Source organism: Heloderma suspectum, chromosome 5 (assembly GCF_057233095.1).
Source record: "Heloderma suspectum isolate Gila_16-S chromosome 5, 16-S_ref, whole genome shotgun sequence".
In the NCBI taxonomy this organism is placed as follows: Eukaryota; Metazoa; Chordata; class Lepidosauria; order Squamata; family Helodermatidae; genus Heloderma; species Heloderma suspectum.
In genome coordinates, this window is record NC_139462.1 from 163,631,058 (window position 1) to 163,643,323 (window position 12,266).

The 12,266-nt window shown below is 43.8% G+C and overlaps 1 long non-coding RNA gene across 2 annotated transcripts; it reads right to left on the reverse strand.

Annotated features, from left to right (window-relative positions):
• Window positions 1-1,174: 1,174 nt before the first annotated feature.
• On the reverse strand, window positions 1,175-11,156 carry LOC146344766 (uncharacterized). 2 transcript variants are annotated; one of them, XR_014792304.1, is made up of 7 exons: window positions 10,236-11,156; window positions 8,486-8,736; window positions 8,115-8,257; window positions 5,835-5,985; window positions 5,264-5,325; window positions 4,284-4,355; window positions 1,175-1,598 (listed from the first exon to the last, which is right to left on the reverse strand). It is a non-coding gene; the product is annotated as an uncharacterized LOC146344766 (long non-coding RNA). The 2 variants fall into 2 exon arrangements; XR_014792305.1 differs by lacking the exon at window positions 5,835-5,985 and having other exon boundaries at window positions 1,182-1,598; window positions 10,236-10,322.
• Between the last annotated feature and the right edge of the window lie 1,110 nt (window positions 11,157-12,266).

Sequence of the window (12,266 nt, forward strand, 5' to 3'; positions counted from 1 at the left end):
CCAAAGATGAAGCACCAGTGCAGAAGAGGTCATTCCTTCTACAGGAAAGAGGAAGGAAGCGGGGAGACATTTCTGGCAGCTGTGTACCATTTCTTCCTTAGAGCAGCAAGTGGCTATAACAGTACATGCTCTGAAGTTAATGTGCAAGTAATGACTTGTTGTCTACCTCCCAAGGTGTTCCTTCCTCTCTTTCTGTCCTGTAAGCAGTAGGACATCTCTGCACAGCGTAACGCCGAATGTTCTTTTTAGAGCAGCCTTCCCCAGACTGGTGCCCACTTGATGTTTTAGACGCCAACTCCCATCAGGCCCAGCCAGCATGGCCAATGACCAGGAATATTGGGAGTTGTAGTCCAAAATATCTAGAGAGGATCAGGTTGGGAAAGGCTGTGTTAGAGAAGTAATACACAGGGTTGGATCCAGACTTAGTCATACTTGGAGTTGACCTACTGAAATCAATGGGACTTAAGTTTGTCATGAGTAATTTAACTCCCACTGATTTCAGTGGGTCTACTTTAAGTATGACTAATTCTGGTGGCAGCCCATATACTATAAGAGCAGGGATAGCAAGCTGGTGCTCTCCAGATGCTTTGGACTACAACTCCCATAATCCCCAGCCAACACGGCCAGGGAATATGGGAGTTTGTTTATTCATTTATTACATTTCTATACCACCCAATAGCTGAAGCACTCTGGGCAGTTCACAAAACTTAAAACCACAAGTACAGCATAAAAACAATATAAGAGCATTAAAACTACAGTATAGAAGTACAACCAGCATAAAACCTAGTAGCAATGCAGAGATTTAAAATACAGTAACAATTTTAAAACAGCAGAGCTAAAAGAATAGAATGCTAAAATTCCTGGGAGAATAAAAAGGTCTTCACCTGGTGCCAGAAAGAGTACAATGTAGGCATCCGGCAAACCGATCAAGGAAACTCGTTCCAGAACCAGGGTGCAACAGCAGAAAAGGCCCTGTTGTCGTTCAAAACATCTGCAAGGCACCAGCTTGCCTACCCCAGTATAAATTTTAGGCCTTCTGTAAGGGGAGTCAAGCCAAGCAACCGTGTTACAAAATCAGCAATTAAAATCTTATTTATAATGGTAATAAATCACCAATAAAAAGATGAGGAAGAAAACTGAATGGAGCTTTAAAAATAATAATAAAGACAGGTCTAAGATGTGAGAAAAGCTTTAGTTAAATTTATTTTTTATACAGCAGTAGTGGAATGGTCATTTGAAATGTGGTCAGGGACCATGTTTAATGTTTTTGATAAGGCTAAAGAGGCAAAATTAAAGTCAAGTTTGCTATACGTTCCAACTCCTATTCAAAACAGCTGCATAAAGCTATGAACACAGGATGTTACAGAGGCTCAGAATGGTGAGTCAGGAGGCAAATTCCAGATTCTTCAGTTTAGCTTTCACACAATGGCAAGACAGACTCTGCTGAACAGACACAAAACGGGAAACGGGAGCTTGCCAAAAGTTCCAAGTTCAGATGATCACATGTAGCACTACTTCCTTTGATATTGGGCTGCTGCCCAATGCAACAGAAGCCTTGGCTAGCATCTTTTCATCTTCCCTTCTCTAAAATCTGTTACCTGTCAAGAAAATAGCTATTAGCTCACACTAGCCACAGGAATATTAGAATTCATTATTCTTCCCCTGTCCCAGTACAGGAAGTTAGAATGCCTTTCACCATCGGCAGGTTATCTCTCAGTCCAGAAGACAACAAGGAGTACACAAAACATTAATATTTTGAAGTATTCTTGTTAATTAAGACAAGGCGGGGCTTAGAAATGCACCTCCACAATAACTAGGAGGTGAGAAGTTTCAATCTAACACCAGTCAATAGTTCAAAGCTGTTCCCACTGTGACCGAGTGTCATATCACACAAACCCTATTTGGCCAGTGTACAATCCATACACAGTTTAGTGTACAGAGCACACAACATCCAGGTATGCTTGGCTTCCGTTATTACCTACAATCAGATCATCTAAAAATAGGGACATCTGCTGTACTGTAAATTGAACTGGAGTTGATACCCATAATTCATTCGTACCAATACCAATTGACGAGTAAATAAGACATTCTGGAACTTTAATAAGTAAAATTTCACGCAGTTTTAGGCTGCAGTCCTATACACTTCCTTAACATGGTGCCCTCTCATCATCCCTGAACACTAGCTATGCTAGCTGGAGTTGATGGGAATTGTTGTCCAAACCATCCAGAGGGCACCAAGGTAGGGAAGGCTGCTATACACACTTACTTGAGAGTAAGGATTATGCGATTAGTGTTTTACATGTGTGTCAGTGAGAAAGGAAAAAAAGAGAGGATTTATGCCCCGTAATTAAAAAAAAAGAATTAAATACTTCCTAGATTCCCCTGGGAGAATGTATGAAAATATGCCTTTAAATATATTTTCATTCACTGAATTTGTATCCCACACCCTATGAGCCAAACAGGCCCCTGGGATAACTCAGCAAAACCCAATAATTATACTGGTTTTAATTGTAAGTTACAAGAGCGCAGTACAAGATACAGTTAATCTTGTCAGATTATCTTCATTATTTTCCTGTTCAGGCTCGAGGCTAAGGATCTCGGCTGTTCACACAGCTAAAACCATGAAAAAAGGAAAAAAGCTCAACACATCTATTTTTTCCTGCAGTTTTTAAGTGCCTCAAAATGATGGGAGTAAGGCAGAGCAATCCCACACTGGAAGTCAGAATTTCCCTGCCCATGGAATATTATGAAGTCAAATTACATGTTATGTTAAATAGGTGGTGTGCAGCTCCCCGTGTGTTATAGACTCATTAGCATCGTTCAAATACCATAGATAGTTGAAAGGAAATTCATTTATGGTGCAATCCTATGCATGTTTAGACAGAAAGAAGTCCTACAACTTTCAGCATTCCCCAGCCAGCCATGCTGGGAGTTGTAGGACTTTTCTGTCTAAACTTACACAGGATTGATAAACTTGGAACTCTTAAGTCTCCTAGCTAATATCCTACTTTCTTCAGCCAGCAAAAGGAAAAAATGTCTCTGTACTAAACTTTATAATAGGAACTCTTTAAATTTAAAGGCAGCATCACTTCTGTACAGCACCCTTGTTCCATGAGGATTCAGATGTACAGCTTCTGGCACCCACAAGGGGTGTTGCAAAGAACAGCCAGAAGAAAGTTAGCAGAACAATGGACTGATAGGAGAGCACAGGGGTGGAGAACCTTTTTCACCTTGAGGGCTGTATTCCCTCGGCAATACCTGTCCAGGGCCGCATGCCCACAGTGGGCAAGGCCAAAACCACAGTGGGCAAGGCCAGTGCTGGCAATGGGCAGAGCCAATCCATGCTCCCATATATGCATGCCACACACCCATCCTCACATGTAATACCCACTCACACATATGGGAAGATCGCCCTACCATATGGGAGGGCTCCCATACAGGCCCAAATTTTAGTGCATTTCTTTTTAGGGGTCAAGCACTGTGCCCACCTCCCTTGACTGCATGCAGAGAGTATAACCCAGATGGTTATAGCCCCCAAGGGCACAATCCAGCCCAAACTAAGCACTTTTAAATCACATTAATTTCAGTAGGACAGGAGCAGATGCTTCAATACGCACACAGCCACTGTACGATTGAGCCCGAAGTGCTCAGTTTGGGTTGGATCATGCCCTTAGACTATAAATGTCTATCTCTAATACCATGAATAATCTTACTTGTAAACACACTTGCTACCACCATTAGTTAGAACACTTAACCCTGTTCTTGAGGCCCACTATTATACCCCACAGTTTTGTATTACTTGACACATCAAACTGAATGGACAACATTTTGATAGCTGCCATATTACTGTTACTTTTCATTCCAATACTCACTATGCTTCAGACCATCCAGGGGATGATCTCCCTGGTCTTAGCCTTTACTTACACAACAAGCATTATAATTTGTCTAGTTCACTTTTATCTAGTACATAAGTTAAGCTAGAAGAAAAGCTTCACATTTGTTTTTGTTTTTTACACACACAAGCTACTAGACTGGCACACACAGCTAAGAGATGAGGCTAAATAGCATATGCATTACAAGTCCAGCCATGGTGGTTAGGATCTGTCCCAGGACTGTCCCTTTCTCTGAAGTGATACCTAAGAGGAATGAAGAGTATTCAAGGCAAGCCAGGAACCTCCATTTCCCCAGGTTTACTGCCACCTCCCTTTCGCTTCTTTTCCATGCAGTTATGTCCATACCTTGCAACAACATCTTGGCCACCTCCGCAGGTAGTCTTGACTCACCTGAACTTTCATCTGCATCAGAGCATAGCTTGGCATTTTCAAAACCTTCAGATGCTGTGTGTGGTATCTCATCTACAGTCAAGGGAATAATGGTGTTACAATTCCGTAAAGCTTAAAACTGGCTTTTGAACCACTTTTGAGAGCTTTAAAGACAAAGTCACTGTTTTATTAAAAAGGCTCAGGGAGCTGGATAAAGCTTATCATTCAGATTTGTGTCTGGGTTGCCTTTGAAAGGCATCTTGATATGTTGTGGCTAGGGATGGTTATGAACTGAATTTCTCATTTTAATGCAAACTTATCTAATTTCACACTTTCACACTTCTCTGAATTTTGCAATAGAATTTTGTAAACAATATATTAAAATCTGTATATTATGGAAAATAATATTCAAACTGCATTATGGAAATTGTTTGCAAAAATGTGTATATTAGGTAAAAATGCATGTATCAGGAGAAATGTGCACAAATTTGAATTTTCATGCAAACTTTTAAAAAAACCCTCAGAATTTGTGATATACCAAAATTAAGACTGGAGAAGTTTGCAAAGCTCAAAGTGAACTGAATTTAAGATTAGAAAATGAGAAACAGAGAGAAACTGAAATTGACATATTTGTCCATCCCTAGCTGCGGATGGGCATAAAAACAGTGTTGGCTATAGCTACTCTGCACAGTACTAGCATAGGTTTTGACTCCAGCACCTGCTTGTATACACTCTTGACACTTGCCAACATCACAGCTCCCAGTATGACATGTCTAGAAGTAGCATCTCAGGTTACTACTGTGGCCAGTTATGGTAGTTTCTGGAACCAATTTCTTACAGCAGAAATGAGATGAAACTGTAGTAATCAGGAGGTAGCAGATTACTAATTGGCCAATTTTTGAGGACCTATGGGTACTCTTGTAGAAAGCTGCCAAAACAATATTACCATTGGAGATCATGGGCTTGTTGGAATCCAGAACCCATCTTAGTCCTTTATCTACCTTGAGGATAAATGGATGTCCAACTGCAGAATCAGCCACAGCTTCTATTGCAGGAGATTCACCTCGAAGAAAGGCATCCCAAGAGATGTATTAACACTTGAACTTTCTTGCCTCACAGGGTGGTTAATATTTATACAGCTCCTAGCTGCTCAAAAGGATTCACATTTAGGGTTTACTGAGAATGTATGGCTGACAGACTTGTATTTTAGGTAGGTGCAATGTACATGGGGAATTTACTGCAGTGCTACTGTGCTTCACACACAGGTGTGACACATGACGTTATGCCCGATCTGTATCAATCCCAGATTTTCTTGCCATAAAAACTGCATTTTTCCATAGTCCTTTTGTGACAGATTTTCTTGTTATTGCAACTTCCATGCATTTTGGAACTCACTGTGTCCTAAACCTGTGGTACTACTCTGGGTGGGGGAGGAAGAAGAGAAAGTTGCATCGGCTAATGGTGGACCCAGCAGGAAAGGAAGGAGTTAAACCTTCCTGTTGGCTTCACCATCCACTGACTTGGGGGGGGGGGGAGGTGTTACCTGCACATCATCACACCTTATTTCTTTACCTCAAGGAACAACTAGCTGAAAATGCGCCGATAAGCACGTCTCCTAAGTAAATGACATTCTCTTCAATGAGGCCTACTCCTGAAAAAGTCAGCACGTTGCTTTTGGGATAACTTTTTTTTCCAATCTCCATGCATCATTGCACCTGCGAAACTTAATAAACATAAAAAAAAAAGGAAGGAAGGAAACTTGTTGATGTCCCAAGACTTCTCCTACATAGAAAAATTAATGTGGTTTAAGATTATGTTTTCTCATGGAAGTGAGATTTATATCAACTCTACACCAGATTAACTGGCTACGGGTGCATGGGAGGAGTAGATGCGAATTCAAGAAAATGCATTTTTAAACTGCATCAGCATCAGAAGATGCCTCTGTGTAGTTTGGGCCAAAGTCTCTAGATTACACACTTCATATAAAAAAAAGACTATTATGCACATACACCCCCCTCTCTGAGTGGTGGCACTTGTGATAATGTATATCTACACGTATATACAGGCTGAGCATAAGATGAGGGTTCACAGCACTAACACACCCAACAGGTTCCTGTTCCCTATTAGATTTCTAGGGAGCCCAATGAAAATTTCCTGCACAGTCAGCTCTCTGCCCCCTTTCAGTCTCAGTTCCAGCGCAGACTGATGATGTCATGCTACACCCAGTGACCTCACTTGCCCTCTCCCCTTATCTAGTGGGAGCGGAGAGGGGAAGAAAATTGAATCATCTCCACCCATTTTTGGGTCATTCCAGCTCCCACTGAAGCACATCACCAGGATGTTACCAGCTATCATTTGTTGAGTCTTAACAAGTGTTGCCTTCAGGCTTCGGAAGGGATCCTGAATCTCTTTGCAATCAGAGGCACTGGGCTGTAAAGTTCCTCATTTAGACGAACCCCAAACCCATCACAATACTTTTGATACAGACCAACAAGTTCTCAGCTTTCAGCAACATACCATTAGCTCTTCCTTCAAGGAATCAGTGTCTGAGCAACAGACAGGATTCTACTTCAACTTTCATGGTGAATATTATTAACTGCATGCCCGATGCACATTAGATTCCACAGAGACAGCGTCCACAGAATTTTACAATTACAGCCATACATTTGTTTCACAGTTCAGCATTTGTTGCTCAAAACGCTGTTTCTACGCTTGGAGTGCCTTTGCTGTATGGACTGGCACTCAAACTCTGCTAGTGAAAGAAAAGCTTATCCATGTGTCTGTATTTGGAGTGCCACGGAGCTGTTTTTGTTAATAAGCCATTCATCAAAAATTGATGTTGCAGACTGTACACATTCATTTCTTCCTATTGTGTGGTACAGATTCGAGGGTCCTTTGGTAGGAAAGCCCCTTAAACCCCTCTAGGAGTTCCATGAAGATGTGCCACCTTAAAGTCACCAAGTATTCAAGCAGCCTTCCCAAACCTTGTGCACCCCAGATGTGTGGGACTAAAGTTCCCATCATCCCCAGCCTGCATGGTCAATGACTACAAGCGTTTGGTTTAGCCAGTTCCTTTCTTACCTACTTCTACCATCTTCTCTTCCATTCCTACATGGTCTCTCTGGTGGCCCCAAGCCACCTCGAGGATTAAGAGAGGCCCTAGTATGATGTCAGCATCCGTTTCCCCTTTTGGGAGGTCAACAATAGCTAGAAGTAGTGTACAGAACAAGAGATTTCAGATCCCTAGAGCAAGGGTGTATTGAGTGTGTGGGTGCTTCCAGGCAAGGCTTTTATAGCTCCATTGCCTTGCTTCATTCACAGATTGCGGGGGGGGGGGGGTTTCCACGTGTAACCCTCTTGGGTCTTCCCACCACTTTGTCTATCTTTTTTCCTTATCATGGAAAACTCATTAAGGAAGGAAAGATGGAAGAGCTGCACAGCATCTTTGAATTGTTAGTGCTAGGAGCCCTCCATCTAGAAGCACTCCAACTTAAAGACATGAGGCATTTCCCATAAGCTAGCAACATTAAGGGTGCAATCCTACACATGTTTAAACAGAAAAAGCCCTACAACTCCCAGTATGCTCCCAGTAGACTTTTTCTGTCTAAACATGCATAGGATTGCACTCTAAACCCCTCTTCTATGTAAGGAAGAAAGTAGGGAGAACCATTTTTAACTCCAAATACGTGCTCCTTTAGCCTTCAAGGTGTGACTTCGGAGTACTACTCTTAGTGTCATTAATGAAAATGTTCAAGCATTCCCACTCATCTTAGAGATATGGATTTCCTAGAAATATTGTATCCAATAGCTACTGCATAACCTAGCTATCAGCCTAGTGGGCTTTGAGCTTACCTGTCCCAGAAGGTACTTGTTTCCTGTGACTTGGCATAGGACAATTGCTGGGGTTGATTGCCCTGGGCCATCATCTAGATGATCTACAGTTCCAAGTCTCACGGCAGTTACAGGTGTCCTTGGAACCTTCCACTAGCAGCCAACTGATGTATTAAAGAAAGGTTGTCAGTTCTCTTTGGAATTCTGCCTTCCCCGTGATTTATATACATACATGCACACACACACACCTCACATATTTCTTTGCCTGTTGAATGAACAAGCTGTATTTAAGGGATCTGGTTCTTTGTCAGCTGCTGTGACTTTTAGATGGCATATAATGTAGATCTTGAAGGGAGAATTAAGATTAAACAGGATTAGGCGAGGGGACGTACCGCCATCCCACTGTATAAGATGGGGTGGAGAACATGTGGTCCTCTAGATGGTGATGGGCACTGCAGTCCACTGGTTCCCGATTCCTGGTATAAGATGACAACTGAATGGCATCAAGGTGTCCTCTTACATGGGCTTTCTTCACATGGACCTTTAATCATGCTATCGCGATGGCTCTTTCATGGAAGTTTGTGGGCTCTTTAGCTGATGCTGTGATCCTCCATGGTGTCTCCCACATTAAATGCCGTTTGTTCTGTTTTTAAATAGATTGCAGATAATGAGCTATCAAATTACCCTGTTGCATTCTGTTTGAGTTCCTTCAAAGGAGGGAAAGCAGCAAGAAGAGGAGTGAGATCAGTGAAAGATATGGAAGACTCAGATACAGGGGAGAAGAAGGGGAAACATCAAACTTATTGAAACAATGATCTGAGAATCTTGATATAAATAAAGATCTTGATATTTACAGGATACTAGTATTACAGGATACCAGTATAACCCTGTTTCGCAGTGACTAGTTCTTCAGAAATTAAACTGAAAAACTGCAAAAAGTAACATAACACACATATAAGGTTACACATTTAAGATATAAACATGATCCTCACAGATACAGAGTATGTTAATAAAAAAAAAATAGATTTAGACATCAGTTGATGGATACGGGTTACCCAATGACTGTTATTAGGAATGCTGAGAGAAGAGCAGACGTAGTTTCTAGATTTAGGTAACTAAGGAAGCAATCCTATGGCCACTAGACACTGTCTAGAGGGCCATAGGGTATGCTCCTTTCCAGGAACTGACCTCGGAGCCCGCACTTCGATGTTGGTTCCTGGAAATCTGACCTCCCCCCTTGTCCATGCTGCCTTGGAAGCAGTGCGGAGAAGCCCCATCCTCCACACTCGGAAGATGAGCATGGAGTGACTGAAAAGAGGTGGGGCTGGGGGGCGTTCCAGGGCGGAGAAAGCAGAGCTGCGTGTACGATACATCCTATGTGTTGTATGGCAGCTTCCTCTCCCAGTCAGGCCCCCCACTCCTAGACAGCTGAAAACGGCTGTCTAGTGAAAAACAGCAAGGCAGGGGAGATGTGGAGGGAACAATCCCCCCGCCCCCGGTCCCTCTCCTGCCTTGCTTAGGATAGGTGGATGCCTCCGAGTTCAGAGGTGACCGCCTATCTAGTTAGGATTGTGCCCTAAACCACTCTAGCAGGTGTTCTAGTAATACGATCACATATTCTCTGGAACACTCTCATTTGTCCTTTGCCATTATGAAAGTTATGTGTAAACACTGGCATGTAGTGAGTCATATACCTGGTTGCAGTGACGCACCACGTATAAGATTTAAATGTGATAAGGATTTTAGGGATTCGTTAGTTCATTCTGACATTGATTCACCTATTACTCCTGTGTCCTCAGTTCAGGGTCACTTTAAATGTAGTGGGTGTTCTGTATTCGCTTTATCTGTCGAAACCAAAATATTTCAATGTCCGATGGATCATCAGCATTTCACGTTACACCATTTCTCTCACTGCACTACTAAATGGGTTATCTACATTAATATCTGCCCATGTGGGTTATTATATGTAGGAACTCCTAGAAGAACTGAAAGCTCTGCAGGAAAAGATGTGTAACTCGTCCAACCTTTCAGGCAAAGGTTTGCAGCAGGACTTAGCCTGCTAAGAAAAAAAGGGGTTGAAAAGGGTCAGGAAGGAGGTGTGTGGATTGCATACAGCATGTCAGCATAGCTCAGGAAACTCACCTTTGAGGAGAAGGGCAGGTGGTTGTCACATGCGGCTCTGTGCTGGGAGAGAAGTCACGGACAGTGGTGGCTGGTAGCCAATCTAAGTGCTGGGGTGGAATACAAGTCAGCAGAGGTGGAGCCAAGGGGTCACTGGAGGAGAAGCCAACAATTCACTGGACGTAGAGCCACTGGCACCTATTTTGCTGCACAAGCCTCCTCCCTTGCAAGGTCTAAGTGTCTTTCCTTGATTCAGAAGGTGTGAGTGCTGTCAGATTTGAGTGTGCACTGGGAGAGAAGATGTGTGGTCTCCTCATCCCCATATAGCCACCCCTATCTGCCATTCAGCACTCCTAGAAAAACTGAAAGCTCTGTGGGCATCGATATGTAGCTTGTCAAATCTTTCAGGACGGGGCTGCCGGAGGCAGCGATTTGGAGTGTGTTTGCAGTGGGGTTTGCTAGCCAAGCCTGTTCTCTGGCGATTTCGCCCACTTGCCTATCAGGATTGGACATCTACTGACAAATGACTCCTTTGTTCGCAGGAAGAAGAGTGCAGTGCTGCCAGAGGCAGCGATCTGGCATGTCTTTGGGGTGGGGATTGCTAGCAATGCCTGTTCTCCTGAGGCTTCGCCCATCTGCCTGTCAGCATCGTATTTGCGATGGGCATTGCTAGCCAAGCTGTTCTGTGGCTTCGCCCACCTACTATGTCCACTGGACATCTGCTGAGCAATTACGTATACTTCCCAGTGGTGGCTAGTAGCCAGTCTGAGTGGTGGGGAAGAAAACAGGTCATCCGAGGCGGAGCCAAGGGGTCACTGGAGACAGAGCCAAGGGGTTGCTGGAGGCCGAGCCACTCACACATATCTTGTTACACAAGCCTCCTCCCTTGCAAGGTCTAAGGGTCTTTCCTTGATTCAGAAAGTCTGAGTGCTGTCACACTTGGGTCTGCACCGGGAGGAAAGATGTGTGGCCTCCTCCTCCCCTCATAGCCACCCCTATCCTCCATTCACCACTCCTAGAAGAACTGAACTCTCCACAGGCACAGATATGTAGCTTATCCAAACTTTCAGGTTAAGGTTCTTAGCAAGACCTAGCCTAGAAAGAAAGAGTTTGAAGAGGAGAGTCCGGAAGGAGCTGTGCGGACTTTGTGCAGCATGTCAGCAAAGCTCAGGAAATTGTAACCTGTGTGGAGAAGGGTTGATGGGTGCCAGAGTTGGCTCTGCCCCGGCAGAGAGCGCATGGAGCTTGAGCACGAAGCTTCCTGAGGCAGAGCTGGTCCCTTCTGCAGCTTCTCTGAAAAACTCTGCCTGGAAAATGGAGACTGGAAAGGGAAAATTAGTGAACGTGCATTGTGTGTGGAGCATGCCAGGGAACTATAGGGAGGCATCTTACCTGGTCACTGGGTTCACTGGGAGATTAGATGTGTATCCTCCACCTCTTCTTACAGCCACCCTTTCCTCCGCTCAAGACTCCAGGAAGAACCGTGCCTACAGTGTTTTCAGAGGCATAGCCTGTCCAGTTTTTCAGGCGAGGGTCCTCGGCAAGAGTTAGCCTGGAAAATGGGGTTTAAAAGGAACACAGTTAGTAAAATATGTGAGGAATGTGTGGAGTATGACAGCAAAGCTCACGAAAGTTTCTAACAATTGTGGAGAAAGACTGCTTGCTTTCACACTTGGCTCTGTGCTGGGGGAGAGACAAAAGGCATGGAGCTATCAGTGGCATAGGTGGTACTTTCTTCAGCTTCTCTAAGAAGACTCAGCCTGGAAATGGAGAGCGGGAGAGGAAGCAGGTTAGGAAAATTGCAGAAGGGACATCTGCAACAACTGAGAAAAGTGCAGGGAAGTCTCTTACCTTTGCATTGGATTTGCTTGAAGATTAGGTGTGTGGCCTCCACCTCCCCTTACAGCCACCCTATCCTCCATTCACTGCTCCTACAAGACCTGAAAGCTCTGTGGGCACCCATGTGTAGCTTCAGGACAGGGCCGCCAGAGGCAGCGATTTGGAGTGTGTTTGCGGTGGGGTTTGCTAGCCAAGTCTGTTCTCCTGTAAATT